The sequence below is a fragment of the Schistocerca gregaria genome, chromosome X (assembly GCF_023897955.1).
Source record: "Schistocerca gregaria isolate iqSchGreg1 chromosome X, iqSchGreg1.2, whole genome shotgun sequence".
Taxonomy (NCBI): Eukaryota; Metazoa; Arthropoda; class Insecta; order Orthoptera; family Acrididae; genus Schistocerca; species Schistocerca gregaria.
This window is the reverse complement of record NC_064931.1, coordinates 282,013,078-282,035,528: the sequence shown is the minus strand read 5'-3', so window position 1 is coordinate 282,035,528 and position 22,451 is coordinate 282,013,078. Positions and strand designations below refer to the sequence as shown.

General features: G+C 42.1%; 1 protein-coding gene across 1 annotated transcript in view; it reads left to right on the top strand.

Annotated features, from left to right (window-relative positions):
* The window catches only part of LOC126298031 (leucine-rich repeat neuronal protein 1-like), a 274,823-nt gene that overhangs the window by 141,087 nt on the left and 111,285 nt on the right, over positions 1–22,451 (top strand). The window lies entirely within an intron of this gene.

Sequence of the window (22,451 nt, the reverse complement as noted above, 5' to 3'; positions counted from 1 at the left end):
TCGGTTCCCATTTCTGACAACTAATTTTGATTGTGGAGATCGTGGGAGGAGTTAAATAGGGTGTACTCAGCGTCATGCCGGTAAACAGAAATTTCTGGTGCCCTCACATAGCATAGTCGTGTTAAACAGTGCCAAGCGAACGGCCGAACTAATTAACCGTTTCCGACAGACAGCAAAGCATCAACAGTGCTACATATGTTTACACTATGAAGCTTGGCGCAATGTTTTGATTTGTTGGAGCACACTGGGATTCTCAGGAACTTCACGACACCAGCAGTCCCCATTTTGTCCATCAAACACAGTTGAAGACTATTTCCTACCGCCGGGTACAGTGCCATAACTCAAGCGACAGACTTGGGTTATGGGAGTGGATTTGTATTTTGATAATTATTATGACATTAGTATCCAAACGTTAAAGAATACGTGGAAAGTAAGAAAACCCTAAAAAGAAAATATGCTCTCCGTAGAGGAGACGAGTAGGGCCAGCTACCTATTAATAGCGACGTGATTCAAAGAGAAGGAAAATCCATTTGATTTTCGTGTCTCAGATCTCAAACTTTTTTCCTTCATTAAGAGGAGAAGGTAGGCTGTAGGTGATATTTACAATGCAATGCCATAAACGCGACATTTGTACCCTATGTTATAGAAAAACAACTCAGACGCTTTGATGCCTGTCAGAGACCCCATGTAACCTAAGTATCGCTAAACGTGCTAGAAAGTGTTATCTCGAAACTCTGTTGACGGTTCCAAGACACAGTAAATGTATGTGGACAAGTAAGATATAGATAAAGTGTTATCATTACACAACTGGGTCGATACTGCGCATTAAGTACAAGGTGAAATCCAGCGTTGTTTCGAAGATAGCATTTACAGAAACTTACAATTGCCTCAAAAATTGCAGTTTCCCGGCAATACGTTCATATATGCGTACTTTTGATTGTTGGAATACTATGCCAGCAAAAATTCTATATTCGATCTTAAGGGTGTAGCCAAATGTAATGGTGTTGTGGCTATCTTCCGTCCGAAGAGTGATTTAATGCAGCTCTACTTGCTACTCTATCCTGTGCAAGCCTCTTCATTTCCGAATAAATAATGCAACTTACATCCTTCTGAATCTGCTTACTGTATTCATCTCTTGGTCTCCTCCTACGGTTTTTAGTCCCCCCTCCCCCGAAATTGCCCTCCAATACTGAACTGGTGATCCGTTGATGTCTCTGAATGTGTCCTATCAACTGATGCCTCCTTCTACTCAGGTTGTGTAACAGATTTCTTTTATCTCCAATTCTGTTCAACACTATCTCATTAGCAATGTTATCTGCCTATGCAATCTTCAGCATTCTTCTGTAGCACCATATCTCAAAAGATTCTATTCTCTTCTGGCCTAAACTGTTTATCGTCCATGTTTCACTTCCATACATGCCTACACTCCATACAAACACTTCAGGAAAGACTTCCTAAAACTTGAATCTGAATTCGACGTTATCAAATTTCTCTTCTTCAGAAACGCTTTTCTTGACATTTCCAGTCTACATTTTATATCCTCTCTGTTTCGACCATCATCAGTTATTTTACTGCCCAAACAGCAAAGCTCATCTACTAATTTAATTGTCGCGTTTCCTAATCTAATTTCTTCAGTATCGCCCGATTTAATTTGGTTACATTCTATTATCCTCGTTTTGCTTTTGTTGATGTTCATCTTATTTCAATCATTCAAAACACTGTCCAATCTGTTCAGCTGCCCTTCCAAACCAATTGCTGTCTCTGACAGAATTACAATGTTATCGGCAAACCGCAAAGTTTTTATTCCTTCTCCCTGAACTTTAATTCGTTCTCGATACTTTACTTTGGTTCCTTTACCACTTTCTCAGTTTACGTATTGAATAACATTGGAGATAGGCTATAGTCCTGTCTCACTCCCTTCGCAATCACTGCTTTTTGTGACGCCCTCAACTGTTATAATTGCTGTCTGGTTACTGAATGAGTTGTGAATAGCCTTTGGCTCCCTGTTTTTTGCTCCTGCTACCTTCAGAATTTCGAGAAGAGTATGGCAGTTAGCATTGTCAAAAGCTTTCCCTAAGTCTATAAATGTTATAAAAGTAGGTTAGTCTTTCCTTAATCTGTCTTCAGAGATGAGTCGTAGGGTCAGTATTGTCTCTGCCAGTTTTCCCATTTTTCTCTAAAGCATTCGTGTAACTATTTTGCAATAATGACTTATTAAAAGATAGTTCGGTAACATTCACACCTGTCAGCACCTGCTTTCTTTGGAATTGGAATTACTACATGCATCTTGAAGTCAAAGGGCATTTCGAATGTTTTATACATCTTGCACACCAGATGGAAGATATTTGTCATGACTGGCTCTCCCAACGCTAGCAGTAGGTCTAACGGAAAGGCGTCTACTGCCGGGGCCTTGTTTCAACTTAGATCGTTTAGTATTCTGACGAATTCTTCTCGCAGTATCATTTCTCCCAATCCCCTTCATCTACGTCCTCTTCCATTTCTATGATATTGCCTGCAAGTCTATCTCCTTGTTTAGACCCTAACATACGCCTTCCATCTTTCAGCTTCCCGTTCTTTGCTTAGGACTGAGTTCTTGATATACATACAGCTGCTTCTCTTTTGTCCAAAGGCCTCTTTAATTTCCCTGTAGGCAGTATCTATCTTTGCCCTAGTGATATATGCTTCTTAGTCCTTTTATTTGTCCTACAGCCATTCTTGCTAAGCAATTTTGCACTTCCTGTCACTCTCATTTTTTAGACGTTTGTATTCTCTTTATCCTGCTTTATTTGCTACATTTTTATATTTTTCCTTTCATCAGTTATATTCAGCATCTCCTGCGTTATTCAAGGATTTCAATTAGACCTTGTCTTTTTACCTATTTTATCCTCAGCTACCTTCAATATTTCCTCTCTCAAAGCTATCCATACGCCTTCTACTGTAATCCTTTTCCTATTCTAGTCAATCGCTGCCCAATGCTCCGTCTGAAACTTGCACCAACCTCTGGGTCTTTCATCTTATTTAGGTCCCATCTGCTTAATTTCCCACCTTTTTGCAATTCCTTAAGTTTTAATGTACAGTTCATAACCAATAAATTGTGGTCCATAGCTTCCCCTGGAAATGTCTTACAATTTAAAATCTGCTCCCGTTATCTCTGTATAATTAAAGGTATGAAATTGTCCATGTCAAACATTTCAGACGCTTCTAGTACCAAAACTTGCAGCCTCCAATCGTAAACCTTAGATTCATGGATTATTCTTTAATTAACCAGAATTTCGTTTCTTTGTTGCTGGATTTTCCCAACAGGTTACTTCTGATATGCTTACTTCTCTTGACGTAAAATGTTCTTTGCATTTTGCTAGTCCTGTAATCTGGTCTCATTACTGGATTTATTTGTAATGCACATATAGCGCTTACATATTTAGGAGATGAAGCACGGTCGTAATTGTGTTCATAAACAGCGATTTCTGAATCTTCTAATCCTTCCCTATGAACCACCGGCCCTGGCGAGTTGGGGTGGCTTGCGTACCTCAGTGATATAGATAGCCGTACCGTACCAGCAACGACAACTCAGGGGTGTGTGTTGAGGAGCCAGACAAACATCTGCTTGCTAAAGAGAAGCAGTTGTAAGAAGCAACAGTCTGGATGATTGACTGATCTGGCGTTGTACCATCAGCCAACATTGCCTTGCTGTGCTGGTTCGAAAGGCTCAAACCAGGGGCAAACTACAGCCGTTATTTTATGCGAGGGTCTGAAGCTCTACGGTATGATTAAATGATGATGGAATCATGTTGGGTAAAATATTCCGGTGCTAAGTTATTCTGCGTTCGGATCTCCAGGAGTGGAGTGCTCAGGAGGATGTCTTAACCAGGAAAAACCAAACTGGCATTGAATGGGTTGGTGCTTTGGAAGATAAATCATTTAATTGGGAGAGTAGGTCGGAAAATTTAAAAATTAGGGATAGGTCGATGTTAGACGTAGTGCGACTCAGATGAAATTCGGTGGCAGGAGGAACAGGATTTGGTCAGGTGAACATGGGGTCATCGGTGCATCTCCATCTAAGCTACTGAGTCGATTTCAACCATGTTGGTGACATATGTCTCGTGCTATCTGGATACAGGCTTTGTTGGGACAGGAACCACCAGAGATGGGGGTAGGAGTGAGCACTGCGCCCAAGTACCCAGACTGTGTGAATCCAGTATTTGAGGGTAAGAGCACTTTGCATCATGCTATAAATTTACACATAATTCCAATCCTTTACTAAACTTTTTCTGTATGAAACTCCGCAAAACACGATTTTTTCACTTTTTATGCCGTAGAACAGACGCATCAGGCACGATTTTTTAAATTTACTACTTCCTTACCACTAACTCTGTTCGCAACGCATTTTACAGACCGTATCTACATATACAACTGAATGTTCCTCGAAAAGTGTATCATTGTACTACACATAGTTCAAAAGACATAACATAATAAGCACTGTGATGAGTTAAGAAATAACTTTTCTTAAAACCCAATCTAAATTACCAAGACTACAATCATTGAATGTTTGACAATGAGAGCACTTAGTGACTTCCAACAAACCTTAAATATAATTTCAAATCTTATCTAAATTTTTTCTCGCTTACATGCTTCACATCAAATACGTACTGCCCCACCGGAGAAATGTTCCTATCGCAGCACAAAAGTGGCTAATATACTCCTGCTTAATTGAAAGAGTCTGACTGAAAAGTAAAGTACCAGCTGTCTCATTCACCTATCTTCAGCACCTTTAAAATTTCTCCCAAGAAGTCTAGCATGAGAACAATTCACGCTCTTTTTAACATACAGTTCACTTTTCACTCCCACAAGCTCCCCTGACTGTAACTCGCTCACGCTCACTAGTCCATCGCAGTAAGTCGCTTGTACCCATCTACTCCCAGTTGCCCGTACTCACTCACTCATTCAGCTCAACTTGTTGTCAGCATACATGAAATGTATTCGAAGTTGTGAATACGAACGGTCATCAGCTGCATAACAGAATAATACAATTAAAATTTACTCCGGACGACGACTCGAACCCGGATTTCCGACTGTGCGTGAGTGGTCGCCTTAATTACTTTGGCTATCCGTGCACGCCTCACGGTCACAACCAAATTTCCACATGTCTTCGTTCCTGCGTCAGGACCTGTTCTTCGTTCCTGCGTTAGGACCTGTACTCGTGCACTTAATGTAATTTCCGTATAGAGTAACTCAAAGTCACTGACTGCTATTGGGGATAAATTCAACACTGCAGTGGCTGTGTTGTTAAGAATAACGATGCAATGATCTTTAGAACATGCAACCATACCCGAAGAAACACAGCGTAGTTTTTCTTAATAACAGGCACTGCAATATTGCATTATGATTATCTCTTTGTGTCTCCTGACTTTCACTGTATCCTGCCTCACACCCACGGTCCCCATCGTTCTGTTCTACTACTAGCGCCTTGCCCTCGCTCTCTTACTGCTAATATCACATTCTTCCTTCCTACTGCTGGTGTCTCTTCTCACTGTCACTATTTATCTCTTCCTTTTTGTCATTGTCATATACTCTGTCTCTCATTATCACTGCTTATCACCCACTTCCACTTTCTCTTTCTCTTTATTCCTCTCCCACTGGCACTATATTTTTCACTCTTGTCATAGGACTTTTCTGTCACTCTCACAAATGTTCCACTGCCACTGTGTCCCTCTCTTCCTATCACACTAGCACTGGCTCCTTCACTCTTTATATAACACAGCCTCTGTCTACTATATTCCAGTATTTACCACTTTTTTGCCGCTTTCGAACTGCCACAGTCACTTTCTCTCTCAGCATAAAAAAGCGTGAATACGTTCTCAAGCCAAAAATTTTAGGAACGTTTTTAAAGGTTCTGAGAAAGATAGAAATGAGTTAGCTGATTCCGCTCTTTCCCTCCTTTTACATACTGCAGGAAGGCATGTCACTCATATGAAAAGAATTCTTCGGGTCAATAAAATTATTATTATTTACTTACGTGAAATTCAAATAACGCAATTAATTCTACATGCACAAAAATTTTGCCTACGTTTCAGTACTATATCATGGGATTCCCAGAACCCTTCTGAAGATAACGGAGATTATTTATAGCGTATTCCTCTATGCTAACTCACTATATAAATTACGCTTTTGTCTCACACCGGATTTTATGAGCATATGGTTCGAATGGCTCTGAGCACTATGGGACTTAGCTGCTGTGGTCATCAGTCCCCTAGAACTTATAACTACTTCAACCTAACTAACCTAAGGACATCACACATATCCTTGGCCGAGGCAGGATTCGAACCTGCGACCGTAGCGGTCGCGCGGTTCCAGACTGTAGCTCCTAGAACCGCTCGGCCACACTGGCCGGCCTTATGTGCATACTTTAATTCTACAAGTAGGGTATCTTTGAACATCTGTATCTTGAAACGGATAAACAAATCGAGGAAATTTTCAAGTTCGTTCGCTATCAGTATTTTAGAAACAAATCGTAAAAATTTCAGCCATTTGCAGTGTGTAGCCGATTTGAAATCCGTGGCTCGGATTTGGTAGCCAAAATCCATGTTTTGGGGGTGTTTCCCGATAACGGATACATATTTTTGAAAACGGGAAGATGTCACTTCAAGATAATACGTAGAGAAAATACCGTCAAAGTTTGAGAAATTTATTGAGATAGCTTTCTTATATATTCCCTCCCCCCCCCCCCTTACGGCGAAAATATCTGAAACACGCACTTTACCGGTTTTCTGAGGAACCATCCATGAACTAGATGGTACATCTGCATAACCCCCTTGAGGCGCGTCTTATACCACATCTAATACAAAACTAACCTACTGATTTTCTCCATTTGCCTAAGCTGAACTAAGCGTGTAATATTGAGACTTTGACCCTGTACCGTACGACAATTGCAGTACGATTATCCTACTGTTGGATATACAAATCGTCCCTAGCCGAAAAGACTTGACCCTGCCTTTCTATCACAGACAGAACCCGAGATAGGAGGCCCTGAAAAATTGCTTATGTACGCGCGGCGTTTTTGGTAGTGCGTGCTGTCGCATGGGGACCGATTATTCACTTATAAAAAAAGTGGTTCAAATGGCTCTGAGCACTATGGGACTAAACTGCTGTGGTCATAAGTCCCCTAAAACTCAGAACTACTTAAACTTAACTAACCTAAGGACATCACACACATCCATGCCCGAGGCAGGATTCAAACCTGCGACCATAGCGGTCCCCCAGTTCGAGACTGTAGCGCCTGTTTTTATACAGAGGAGTTCAATTCCTTAAGGAATGAGTACGGCGCTAGCCAATAAGTTTTTCAGCGCGTTTTGGTGCCTAATATCAAGCCACAAATAATTATAATATCTTCTCTTGAGTCGTGTAGGGTAAAACTGCAGAAAATCGCACCTATATGTATGCAATATACACATGTTAAACGTCTTGTCCTACGCCCCTAATTCAATTTCAACTTACTATTTTGTAATACAAACTGTGGAAGTAAAAACGACCATCCTCCAGTGGGATGCGGGTGGGGGTGATAACGTAATGACGGATAGAGAAGGGGTGGGAGAGGAGGTGGACAGAGAGAGTGGGCATGAGGAGATGGGCAGGTAGAGAGGGGCAGTTGCTGGACACAGAGAAAGCGGAGAAGGAGATGGACAGGTAGACGGGGAAGGAGGAGAAGGAGAGGGGAGGGGAAGTGATGGGCAGAAAGTGCAGGGAAAAGGAGATGGACGCACAAAAGACTGGAATAAACAAATACCTGGGCAACTGAAGTTTCAGCTAGTAGGTAATACGAAAATATAAACGCAGGTAAGCTACTATGAACAGCATAGCCACTCATTATCGTAGCCAAGATAGACACAATTACAACACTCACCACAGTAGTGAAAGTTTGTACTCCAACTAGCACAGTTAATGATGCAGAGATAGAGTGTATAATGACATAAAATAAATTATTTAAATAGTCAAGGTAAAAATTAATTGTGATAGTGGACTAGAATATCATAGTAGGAAAAGGAAGAGAAGATAAAATAGTAGGAGAACATGAGCTAGGGGAAAGGAATGAAAGAGGAAGTCGACAGGTAGAATTTTGCACAGAACATAATTTAACCATTGCTAACACCTGCATTCAGGATCATAAATAAAAGTTGTATATGTGAAAGAGGCCGGGAGACACAGGAAGGTCACAGATAGATTATATTATGGTCAGACAGAGATTTCCGAGTAGGACATTTAAACCCTAGAGCATTTCTAGTTGCAAATGTGGTCTCCGGCCACAATTTATTGATTGCTAACTGTAGATTACAACTGAAGATATTGTAAAAAGGTAAAAAAGTAATAAGACGGGACCTGTGTATGTTACAAGGGCTAGAAGTTGTTGAGTGTTTCAGGGGGAATATTAGACAACGATTACTGAAGGAAGAGAAGGCAGTATAGTAGTAAACGAAAGGGTATCTTTGAGGCATGAAATAGTAAAACCAGCAGAGGATCACATAGGTAAAGAGACAAGTCCTAGTACACTGGTGTGCAAAACTTAAAGACGAAAGTAACTTTAGTATGATGTGTCCTTGCTAAGTAAGTGGATTGCCTTTTTTCTCAGCCGAATACAATGCTGTGAATGCGGAACGTTACATATGTATTATTTGAAGTCTCCTGAGTGAGCGCGCCAAGTTTCCGTCACTTCCTACCGATATCGGAGCTGCGGAACAGATTCAAAATGACGCCTGTGGGTGATGTACGTTATAAGCAGCGTGCCGTCATCGAAATTCGCATTGCAGACATAAAAAGTGTGCGGAATGTTAACAAATGCATGTGCAAAGTCTATGGAGCACCTGCTGTCGACAGAAGTACAGTGTGCCAAACGTAACGTAGAAGTAAATATCCTCGGAGTAGTGAAGCAGTTTAAATCAATTAATAAAAGCAAGTCTTTTGGTCCAGACTGTATAACAATTAGGTTCCTTTCGGAATATGCTGATGCATGAGCCCCATACTTAACAATCATATGCAACCGTTCGCTCGACGAAAGATCCTTACCAAAAAACTGGAAAGTTGCACACGCCACACCAATATTAAAGAAAGTTAGTAGGAGTAATCAACTAAATTACAGGCCCATATCGTTAAAGTCGATATGCAGCAGGATTTTAGAACGTATATTGCGTCCGAACGTTATGAATTATCTCGAAAGAAACGGTCTATTGACACACAGTCAACATGGGTTTAGAAAACATCGTTCCTGTGAAACACAACTAGCTCTTTATTCATATGAAGTGTTCAGTGCTATTGACAAGGGATTTCAGATCGATTCCGTATTTCTGGATTTCCGGAAGGTTTTTGACACTGTACCACACAAGCGGCTTGTAGTGAAATTGCGTGCTTGTGGAATATCGTCTCAGTTATGTGACTGGATTCGTGATTTCCTGTCAGAGAGCTCACAGTTTCACGGAAAGTCATCGAGTAAAACAGAAGTGATTTCTGGCGTTCCCAAGGTAGTGTTATAGGCCCTTCGCTATTCCTTATCTATATTAACTATTTTGGAGACAACCTGAGCAGCCGTCTTCGGTTGTTTGCAGATGACGCTATCGTTTATCGTCTAATAAATTCATCAGAAGACCAAAACAAACTGCAAAACCATTTAGAAAAGATATCTGAATGGTGCGAAAAGTAGTAGTTGACCCTAAATAACGAAAAGTGTGAGGTCATCCACATGAGTGCTAAATGGAACCCGTTTAATTTCGGTTACACGATAAATCAGTCTCATCTAAAAGCCGTAAATTCAACTAAATACCTAGGTATTACAATTACTAACAACTTAAATTGGAAGGAACACATAGAAAATGTTGTGGGGAAAGCTAACCAAAGACTGCATTTTATTGGCAGGACACTTAGAAAATGTAACAGATCTACTAAGGAGACTGCCTACACTGCGCTTGTCCGTCCTCTTTTAGAATACTGCTGTGCAGTGCGGGATCCTTACCAGATAGGACTGACGGAGTACATCGAAAAAAATTCAAAGAAAGGCAGCACGTTTTGTATTATCGCGAAATATGGGAGAGAGTGTCACAGAAATGATACAGGATTTGGGCTGGACATCATTAAAAGAAAGGCGTCATTCGTTGCGACGGAATCTTCTCACGAAATTCCAGTCACCAACTTTCTCCTCCGAATGCGAAAATATTTTGTTGACTCCGACCTATATAGGGAAGAACGATCACCAAGATAAAAAAAGGGAAATCAGAGCTCGTACGGAAAGATATAGGAGTTCATTCTTTCCGAGCTCTGTACGAGAATGGAATAACAGAGAATTGTGAAAGTGGTTCGATAAACCCTGTGACAGGCATTTCAATGTGATTTGAAGAGTATCCATGTAGATGTAGATGTAGATGTAGTCGCTGAGCAATGAGGGTGAGGTCACCAGAAGGCGGTTCGGCGGAGCTCCACGATTTGCAGAGGTCGGGGAGACTATCCACAATTGTCTCACTTGACATGTTGCAGCGAGCTGATGTTATCATTGGCAGTGGCACATCATGCGAAACTTACTTTCGCTCTTAAGTTATGCACACCAGTGTAGAAAACTTTGGATATCACAGTAGATTTTAAATTTAACTGATGAAAGGAGACAATATAAAAAAACAACAAATGAAGCAGACAGACAAGAATACACACGTCCAAACAAAGACATTAGCAGAAAGTGCTAAATGGCTATGCAGAGGCATGCATAACTATGGGAAAGATTGATACCGCCTACAGAAAAGTTAAAGAGACTTTTCGAGGAAAGAGGAGCGGCTGTATGAAAATCAAAGGCTCAGATGGAAAACTATTGCTATTCAAAGCTGGAACAGCTGAAAGCCTGATGTCGTATATTGCGGGTTTATACAAAGGAAATTAACTTGACGACAGTACTCTAGAAAGGGAAGGCGAAATACATGAAGATAAGATGAGAGATATACTAGGAGAAGAATTTGTCAGAGCTCTGAAAATTCTAAGACGAAACAAGACAAATGGCGTAGCGATGTAACCAAAGAACAGCTAATATCCTTGGGAGAGGCTGTAATTGCACAATTGTTACAACTGTCGTGCAAGATATATGAGACGGGAAAAATACCCTCCGATATCAAGATGAATGTAATTAATCAGAAAGCAAGTTTTGACAGGTGGGAATATTACCGAACTATCAGTTTAATAAGTCGTGGTTGCAAGATACTGACACTAATTATTTACAGAAGACTGGAAGAATTGGGAGATGCTGACCTCACGGAAGATCAGTGTGGATTCCGGAGCAATGTGAGAGCAGGCGATGCAATACAAAACCTGTGACCTACAGAAGAAGACAGATTAGGGAAATACGATCCTACTTTTATGGTATGTGTAGACTTAGAGACAGCTTTTTACAGTATTGATTAGAATACACTATCTGAAATATGGGTAAAACAGAAGTAGCAAAAGTTTATTTGCAAACTTGTACGGATATCAGACAGCAATTATAAAAGTCAAAGGACATGGAAGGGAAACAGTGGTTGAGACGGGAGTGCGATATTGTCAGAGGAGACGGCGCTCTTAATTTAGTTTACTAAATAAAATATTTAAAGTAGAAAACTTTTAACACCCATGAAACTTCCTGGCAGATTAAAAGTATGTGCTGGACCGAGACTCGAAACCGGGACCTTTGCCTTCCACGGGCAAGTGCTGTACCAACAGAGCCACAGAAACATGACTCACGCACCGTCCTCACAGCTTTACTTCTGCCAGTACCTCGCCTCCTATTTTCCAAACTTTACATAAGCTCTCCTGCGAACCTGGCAGGACTAGCACTCCGCAATATCCTTTCTTTCAGGAGTGCTAGTTCTGCAAGGTTCGCAGGAGAGCTTCTGTAAATGTTGGAAGGTAGGAGGCGAGGTACTGGCAGAAGTAAAGCTGTGAGGACGCGGCCTGAGTAGTGGTTGCGTAGCTCAGCTGGTAGAGCATTTGCCAGCTAAAGGCAAAGGTCCCGAGTTCGAGTCTCGGTCCGGCATACAGTTTCAATCTGCCAGGAAGTATCATATCCACGCACACTCCGCTGCAGAGTGAAAATCTCATTCTTTTAACACCAGGTTCACAATTTCCTATTACAATTAAAGTACGATAACTAGTTCCTTTTGCTTCCTACAACCATCTTCAGATCGTTCGAAATGGGAAAATCATTAGCCATGCTCATGCAATGACTTCCGTTCATAAGTACCAAGACAACGGCACTACATACTTTCTAAATGCCACCTTGAACAAGCCAGGTTGTAGATAGTAATCTCGCAGGATGATGGTAATAATGAAGGGAACCGTTGTATGCATTGTTCTCACTGTAATAACTGCTCTACATTTGCAAATAATGAGCTTTTGATGCCATTTTTGCTCATGCCTTTGTCCTTCACTATTACGGCTACAACTTGGCTTGCCTACGGTGATGTTCATAAACTACACACTGTCACTGTCTTGAATGAACTGTGACAGGACTCCGAACAACAGGGGACTGAAGTACTTGGACATCTATTAAATCTCTGAAAAACTGCATTGATAATGGATAGTTACTAGCCGAAATCTAAATTTGGTTTAATAAAGCCTGAAAGGAAAGGACGACTGACTGCTGTGTTCCATCATTTTGAATTCTGTCAGATATAGATAAAGACGTGGAAGAGCAGTCGAATGGAGTTGATAGTGTCTTGAAAGGAAGATATGACATGAACATCAACTAAACCTAAACAAGAGTAATGGAATGTAGTCGAATTAAATCTGGCGATGCTGAGGGAATTAGATTAGGAAATGAGACACTAAAAGTAGTAGATGAGTTCCGCTAACGAGAAGTAGAAGGTTTGATGACGACCGAAGTGCAGAAGATGTAAAATGTAGACTGGTGATGTCAGAAAAAGCGTTTCTTAATAAGATAAATTTGGTAACTTCGAATTTAAATTTAAGTTTTAAGAAGTCTTTTCCGAGGGTATTTGTCTGGAGTGTGGTGTTGTATGGAACTGAAACGTGGACGACAAGCAATTCAGACAACAAGAGAATAGAACCTTTGGATTGTCGTGCTACATAAGAATTCTGAAGATTACATGGGTAGATCGTGTAACTAATGAGGAGATTTTGAACAAGATGTGACAGAAAAGAAATGTGTCGCACATCTTGACTAAATGAGTGGTCGGTTGATAGGCCACATTCTGAGATGTCAAGGAACCATGGATTTAGTATTGGATGACGTGTTGGCGGATGAGGGGAGGATGGTGCAAAAATTGTAGAGTGAGGCCTAGAAATGAAGAATCCAGGAAACAGTTTCTAATGGTTGCAGTAGTCATTCCGAGCTGAGGACCTCCACAGGATAGAGTAGCATCGAGCGCTACATCTTTAGATTGAAGAGGCGTTAGGTACGCACTATCACTTTCACTAGTGCTCTCGGATTACTAGATCAGCGAAATCCATGTTGGGATCCTTCTGATGTTTGAATATCTCTGTGCCCATACAGTACACTGTCATAAATTTCTCTGTTAACCACGAGTCATCTAAAAAGCTGTTAAGTATAGTTAAGTATTTAAATCACCTGAGATTTTCAGACAGCATTCTTGAGTTTCCAGATCAAGAAAGGAAGTGAAAGAATGTTCTGAATAAAAGGAGGGAAGAAATATAGCGTTTGACGTTCCTTCGATAATGAAGTTTGTATCGACAGGACAAATCTCAGATAAGAATGTAATAAGAAAAACTATGCAATCTTTCCCTGCGAAACATCATGATGTATTCCTTAAATAATTTGGGAAAACAAAAAGTTACATAAATCTGTATGGGGAGCGGGGGAGGGGTATCTGAACCTAGTTCTTCCCAAATTCGAGTCCAAGATCTTACACTAAAGCACTCGGTTTGAAGCATTCTGGTTAACAGATTATCGAAAAACACAACTCATAAAAATGAGTTGAAATACCAAGTTAAAAAATATGTCCCACTTATATACATATTATAGGTTACTTATATTTATCGTTTATTGGTAGCCAGCGAGTGAAACTTGACTCCCGAATAAAGAATTTTACAATTTTATATCAAAAGTGACCTACCAACTAGCAGTCTGTGCCATTCTTGCCGTTACATACCGCCCGGACACATCACATTTTGTACATCAGGAACACCACGTCGTACTGACGGAGCTGTTTACTGATTCTGGATTTGAAGAACATTAGAAGTAAAGTGTATGAACTAAAACAGACTCTGGTTCAAGCTACAACACTGCCTCAGCTACAGTCAATACATGTAATGGGAAGAACAGGTTATTAACCAGCCCCCAAACATATAACTCCCATACACTGAAATTTAATAAGAATTCTAACACCGTCGCCTTAACGTACAGCTACACATTGTAAGGTCTAACCACGACGTGTAAATATATACTTACGTGTTCATGTCACAACTATCGTTATACATCTAAATGTTTATTCAGTTTTCCTAATCCACTACACTAACTTGGCTAGGAAGCGGTAACTCTGCTATTGCGTTTCTAGTGACACACAATAACGTCATTTATGAAGTATATATCTAGAAGTAGAAAAGGAAATGGTTCTGGAAGTTGCTATGAAGCTTTCACAACTTTTGGCGATAATGCTTTCCTGCATTTTCTTACTCCTGAACATAAGAACAGTATGTGTGTTAATAAAGTATCCATAAAACAATATTTATTAGTTTTAACTTTACTGCTCTTAACACGCTTCTCAGTAGTATTGTTCTCTAAGAACTGAGCGCGGGAAAGTCTTCCGACTGTTTAGCTCTCAGAAGGTGTTAATTTTGCAGCAAAAAAAAGAAAGAAAACACTGTAATCCGAGGAAGTAAATGACCGCAGGGTGGGGAGCGCTGGCACGGAGCAGCTGTTGCAGGACTCTTCATTTGGCGGGGTGCCCGTTACTTCTGTGCCAGCTGCAACTGCAGGCTCTCTCCCTTTCGCGTTCGCAGTATTACGCCATTGTTATACACAGGGCCTGTATTAACATGGTTGCATTTCCATGAATTGCCATTAATGATGACGAAATAATCCAAAGGTCAGTTTTGAAATGTTATGCGCCAACGATCTAATAGAACTTACAGACATTAAAGAGCAATTTAGGCCTGTGGTTCAGTTTTGTTTCATATAGCTAAGGGGTATCAAGATACTCTAGACATTACTGTTACAGAATAGAGAAATAACTTACCCACACATATTCAAAAGCTACGGAATTATAGATGGGTATTGTGTTGCACACAGAGCACTCTTATTCACAGAGGCTGAAGCTTCTCCCTGTCCTCTCAATTGTGGCGTACCTTACGCAGGAGACTGGGAGATGTGTTAGCTTCCCTGCTTTTCCTTTTTTTTAATTTTTATACTAGATTACTAAACTACTTAATCATAGGTCGCACTGGTAACATCTGTTTTACATTTATTGTACTTTCACACCAGTAGAAAACATGGACATTATTCCAATAAGCGCCCGGGTTCCCGGATTTGATTCCCGGCGGGGTCAGGGATTTTCTCTGCCTCGTGATGACTGGGTGTTGTGTGATGTCCTTAGGTTAGTTAGGTTTAAGTAGTTCTAAGTTCTAGAGGACTGATGACCATAGTGCTCAGAGACATTTTTTTTATTCGAATCACGTGATGCATCTATTAGTGAAGTATTATTACACTGTTGCAATCTAAATCAATTTAAACACTTTCTTAGTGACATAATGACTGCACGTACCTCACCACGCCATGGCCACTCGCGCATTAAAATCACACTCGCTCACAATACTAAAGGTTTCATGTTTACATTATTATGAAAAGCTATGGTGCAGTAACTGTTGGTTTCAACTGTTCCAACTTTAATTTGGGAACGTCACTGTATTAATTAAATGTGGAAGTTGCTACGATATCCTCACAAGACGAATGCCGTAGTTCAGTGTTTCACGAGATTAGTATTTCGTCAGATCTTTCCAACATGCACAAGACGGACTTAACACAAACTATGATTGCAGTCAGATCGTAGGTGCGAAACCTTCAAATATCGCCTCATCGCATTCCTGCGAACACGTAACAAGCAATGGTTTCTTCGACTAAGGAAAGGGGGAGAAGTCACAGGTCATTCCCGTAACATCGTTAGGCGTTTAGGTAGTATGCACTCGTGACGGTTTGCTCCTTTCCGACTATCTTCGGCGGTCGTGAATTCAGATGTTTCCGCTGCTTGCTTTGTCTTAAAGTCATAGTTCTAAAGACGGCATCCGTCCATGGTGATTAGACGAGTAAGGAAATCACCTGCACTGACTTGGTGTGGATGCTAAATTTCCGCTGCCGCCTTGTTTCGGCGGGTTTTATCAATGACTGTTAACAATCGTGGAATCGAAAGGTAGGCGGCCTCTGTTATGTTCAAAACGCCCTTCCAGATGTTGAAAACAACGTACTCGATGACTGCTTCTCACTTTTTCCACTATCGCCTCAATTGTGATACACCGGTCGTCGAACATTTTGGCCTCCACATCTCTTTCTATTACCGATTCTTCACTGAGATGATCTGTCACTTCATTTTTCGCCGTTCGGACTTGTTTGGCCACACTGTGAGTGTCGGCGCAACCTAACCATTATCCACATGATGATCTATTGTTGTCACTCACCTCCGCCACTTCAGCACGAACTGTTGTAGCGTTGCCACCATTCAAATGCAGTGAATAAGACCCAAGCAACACACAACTTTATAAATGGGCTGCGCGAATGTGCTTTGGTTCCTCTAGCGGCGTACTGTGGTAGTATGATACATTCTTTTCCACGTGTATCAATACCACGGAAACATTAACCTCCGTAGAGCCGTTAATTCGTAAATTTATTTTTCCAAGTTGTAATGTAATCTTTTGTTAGTAGCTCTTGGACCACCAGTCTGACTTTCAGTGACTACCAAAAAATCAATAAAACCATGGTAGATGTAATACTGTAGGGCTATTTGAGAATCTGCACTGGTTCCTCCAGAATTAGTTCCGAGTGGTTTACTGCTGTTTGAGAGATGATTTTGAGATTCACGAACAGGAGTCGTTAGGTTATTTCATATGGTACGGACGTTATCTGAAATGAGTCTGTCGCTTGCAGGCGCGTACTGTCGTCTGAAACTGCTGTACGTTGTAGATGTAACGCTCATACATATTAGAGTTGCTAAGCGTCCGTCTGACTTACATGATGCGCTATAACATCCTCCCGCCTAACTTCTTTACCTAATCTAAACCAGTTGATCTCGTCTTATGTACATCTGGACTGCTGTAAGTCGTTTCGCAACGAATATCGTGTGCTAGCGTACATAAAAAGATACCTTTAGGAGTCTTCCACCTTGTTTCCTTGAAATTTCTGTCCATCCCAGGACGTTGTCGATTAGCACAGTAACATTCTTTTGGCGAAAGCTGCGTTAGGCGACATATTGAGAAGTTTACATCCGTGTAACTAACATTTAAAGTCATTACAGTCATCGATATACACTGATGAGCTGTAATATTGTCACCACTGTACATTGCGATATTGAATGCCACCTGGTAGCATTGCGGGAACTTGTGCAATGAGGAGAGTATGTAACGAAAGTGATTCGCAAATTGCGAAATCAATTTAATGCCAGTGATACTGTTTATTACTGACACAAGAGCCGTATTTCGCGCTTATCACGAGCGGTCGCCTTAACCACTTTTTTTTCAGGCTTTCCTCCTTCTCTTCAGCCCATCCTCCCAATAGTCAAAACTTGCCTTCTCTCCGCGGCTTCAGTGCCGTTTCATTTGGTACATGGACAGGATGAAGAATGACAGCTCTCTCTCTTGCCTTTCTTCATGTTGTCTTTTTCTTAATTTTAGATATATTCATTTCTTAACTCTTTCCTGAGGACCGTCGCTATGTGGGAACAATCTCAACGCAGTGGATGCTTCATAGTTCGTCTTCTCGAGATCTTCTTTTGATGTAGGCTCGTGGTTTTTTCCCCATGATTCTGTTTTTCAAGGTTTGTTTTCTGAGGTTAGCTTCTCGTAACTCTAATAACGACACTCGGCGGAAGCTCCATACTGTTAACGCTGTTATTTGCAGTTCCTTTTTTTTTTCTTTTTCTACATTATGCAAAAATTTCTTTTTCTTTTATTTTGTTCCCTGCTTTGCCGGTTGATTTCCTTTCCGCTGTGAAAAATCCTTAAAAGGAACAAAGCGCTTTCATTTTTTCAAGGATTAACGTTTATTTAAAATAGGAATGAAATGACGAAAGTATAATAAAATTAAAGTAGAAAGTTCGTGAAGACAACACAAAATTTCAGTTTCTCCGGTCTCTTTGTAGCATTTTTGTTCATCATGGCTTCGTACTCTGAATGATGCAGATGTGTTTTTTCTGTCACACAAAAAAAAAGTCCAGAAAGAACATCCCCTCTAGAATAATATGTGTCAAGAATAAATGTCATCTTGATGTCTAGTATCTTTTGTATGCTTAAATTTCCAGAGACAAAATAAACTCTGAAAAGAAACTAAGACTTTTTCTCCATTATAATGGTTCAAATCGGTCAAATGGCTCTGAACGCTATGCGACTCAACTTCTGAGGTCATCAGTCGCCTAGAACTAAGAAATAATTAAACCTAACTAACATAAGGACATCACACACATCCATGCCCGAGGCAGGATTCGAACCTGCGGCCGTAGCGGTCGCTCTGTTCCCGACCGTAGCGCCTAGAACCGCACAGACACTCCGGCCGGCCATTATGATGAAACTACACTCCTGGAAATTGAAATAAGAACACCGTGAATTCATTGTCCCAGGAAGGGGAAACTTTATTGACACATTCCTGGGGTCAGATACATCACATGATCACACTGACAGAACCACAGGCACATAGACACAGGCAACAGAGCATGCACAATGTCGGCATTATTACAGTGTATATCCACCTTTCGCAGCAATGCAGGCTGCTATTTTCCCATGGAGACGATCGTACAGATGCTGGATGTAGTCCTGTGGAACGGCTTGCCATGCCATTTCCACCTGGCGCCTCAGTTGGACCAGCGTTCGTGCTGGACGTGCAGACCGCGTGAGACGACGCTTCATCCAGTCCCAAACATGCTCAATGGGGGACAGATCCGGAGATCTTGCTGGCCAGGGTAGTTGACTTACACCTTCTAGAGCACGTTGGGTGGCACGGGATACATGCGGACGTGCATTGTCCTGTTGGAACAGCTAGTTCCCTTGCCGGTCTAGAAATGGTAGAACGATGGGTTCGATGACGGTTTGGATGTACCGTGCACTATTCAGTGTCCCCTCGACGATCACCAAAGGTGTACGGCCAGTGTAGGAGATCGCTCCCCACACCATGATGCCGGGTGTTGGCCCTGTGTGCCTCGGTCGTATGCAGTCCTGATCTTGGCGCTCACCTGCACGGCGCCAAACACGCATACGACCATCATTGGCACCAAGGCAGGAGCGACTCTCATCGCTGAAGACGACACTTCTTCATTTGTCCCTCCATTCACGCCTGTCGCGACACCACTGGAGGCGGGCTGCACGATGTTGGGGCGCGAGCGGAAGACGGCCTAACGGTGTGCGGGACCGTAGCCCAGCTTCATGGAGACGGTTGCGAATGGTCCTCGCGGATACCCCAGGAGCAACAGTGTCCCTAATTTGCTGGGAAGTGGTGATGCGGTCCCCTACGGCACTGCGTAGGATCCTACGGTCTTGGCGTACATCCGTGCGTCGCTGCGGTCCGGTCCCAGGTCGACGGGCACGTGCACCTTCCGCCAACCACTGGCGACAACATCGATGTATTGTGGAGACCTCACCCCCACGTGTTGAGCAATTCGGCGGTACGTCCACCCGGCCTCCCGTATGCCCACTATACGCCCTCGCTCAAAGTCCGTCAACTGCACATACGGTTCACGTCCACGCTGTCGCGGCATGCTACCAGTGTTAAACACTGCGATGGAGCTCCGTATGCCACGGCAAACTGGCTGACACTGACGGCGGCGGTGCACAAATACTGCGCAGCTAGCGCCATTCGACGGCCAACACCGCGGTTCCTGGTGTGTGTGCTGTGCCGTGCGTGTGATCATTGCTTGTACAGCCCTCTCGCAGTGTCCGGAGCAAGTATGGTGGGTCTGACACACCGGTGTCAATGTGTTCTTTTTTCCATTTCCAGGAGTGTAAATTATCCTTGTATCTGAAATCATTGAAAATTAAAATTCTTTTTTGAACGACAGGAGCTACTTTCAAACTGAAATCTGTTCGGAACTGTAGTGAAGGAAAATAAACAAACCAAAGTCCTTTTTGGTAAATGAAACTCTCCGAAAACGCCTGATCTCTTCTTTAAAACACAAAGTCTTGTTAAAGACAAAACTTTCCTGAACTGGACATTCAGTGCCATACCCGTTTTGCCACAGACGAGTACTTTGTTCTAAATTTGCGATCCCTTTCCTATGGCGTCGATAGAATTACTTGAAGGAGATTTTGAATTTTTTCTTGTACTGGACGTAAAATCTGTTTTCATTCCCCCAATGTTGATTGAGTAGATACGACATCAGTATCAATTACGGTCAGCGTTTAGTTCATAAAATAACCCGAAAGCCAGATGTAGCTATTGTGCTTGACTTCTGGGAAAAGTCGGATGTCTGGTCGCAGGATATCTGTGACAGGAATAGTGTACGGCGCTGTCCTGTGAGCACGTCCAATTTTTGCGCTTCCAATTCCAGACATGCACTTGGTCTTGGCACAGAAATATGTGAGCAACCGTCGCGATCACGGGGAACAATTCACAGCATGGACTCGGTGCAACTTCGATTTCATGCCGCTTTTCTTGGGTGGGGATAGTTTTAGTTACTACGCCATACCATTTTGATCGGTAGCGCTTTTTTTATGGATATTAGCTCGAACCCGCGTCCATTAGCAAGCCGGGTATTTTCCTCTAAGTGGCAAGGTAATTACAACCGAAATAGACTGCTGTAAAACTGACCAGTCGCTTTCTTGAAAATATTATCTTCAATATAACAGCTTTCTGCATAATACTGAGCTATATGCTCAAGGTGTCGCCTGATGTTGGCAATATCTACTGGTGGACACATGTTGCTTGCGCTTGATAGCTGACAGAGCCTCTTCGTGACGGTGTCCTCATTGGCCGTGAGCGCTTTCCACGTTCGCTTCGGATATACAGGGTGAAGAAATATTCGCGCATTCTGACTTCCAGCGCGATTCCTCACATAATAGAAATACAAAAATGTCTCTCACAAAATTTTGTCCTGAGCATATTTTCCGGCAGTAAATGGACGTTGAAGTCGGGCAACATAGTAATCATATGTATGGTAACTACCTCAGTCAGGATATTGCAGTGGTGCTGTGCAGTTGGTGATGTGGATAGAGTTTTGGGTTACCATGCAGAAGTTCGAGGGTACGAGCCTCGATAGAGACGTTCTATTTTCATTTGCCAGTTTCATTCTGCTATGTAATACTGTAGTATTAAGTCATGTAACGGTGGACATAACAAAAGCGTCGTCAGACAAGTCATCTCCCTGCACGTTCAAACAATTCGTGTCTTGCTGGATCATAAATCACTGATCTTCGTAACATGGTTGCATCGACAGATAGAGGAGCAGCATGAACAGGCGCTATCAGTTCTTCCACAAGTGTCGGCGGAGTAAAATATACGCCATCAAAAAATGGTTCAAATGGCTCTGAGCACTATGGGACTTAACATCTGAGGTCATCAGTCCCCTAGAACTTAGAACTGCTTAAACCTAACTAACCGTTAGACATCACACACATCCATGTCCGAGGCAGGATTCGAACCTGCGACCGTAGCGGTCCCGCGGTTCCAGACTGAAGCCTAGAACCTCTCGGCCACTCCGACCGGCTTATATGCCCTCCTTCAAGGGTTCCCGCAGGGAGAAATCCATGGGTTTTATGTCAAATGATGATAGTGATGATGTTTGGTAAGTCCCGATTTTTACACAGTCCACTTTTTTACACAATGTAGTGTAGCCACTGTAACGTATGATGATGATGATGAAATTATGAGGACAGCGTGAACGCCCAGTCCCAGGGCAGAGAGAATCCCCAACCAGGCCGGGAATCGAACCCGGGACCCAGTAATCCAGAGGCAGCAACGCTAGCCACTGGACAACGAGCTGCGGACGATTTATGTCAGGTGAGTGCAGAAACCATACAATTGGACCTCCCCACCCGGGCCATTTCGCGGTAAAATTATATTTGTGAAATGTTCGTTTTCGAATTACACTGTTTTCCTAACGGTAATCGACCCAGAATCGAGCCGTCGAGCTCCTGGGTGCTAATCCAAAATGCTATTCACTTCACCAACTACACATTACTACTGCTATCTTCTGACAGAGGTAGTTACTGTACATATAATTACAGTGTTGCCAAATTACCAATCTTTAACGTCCATTTACTGCCAGCAATATGCACAATACGAAATTTTC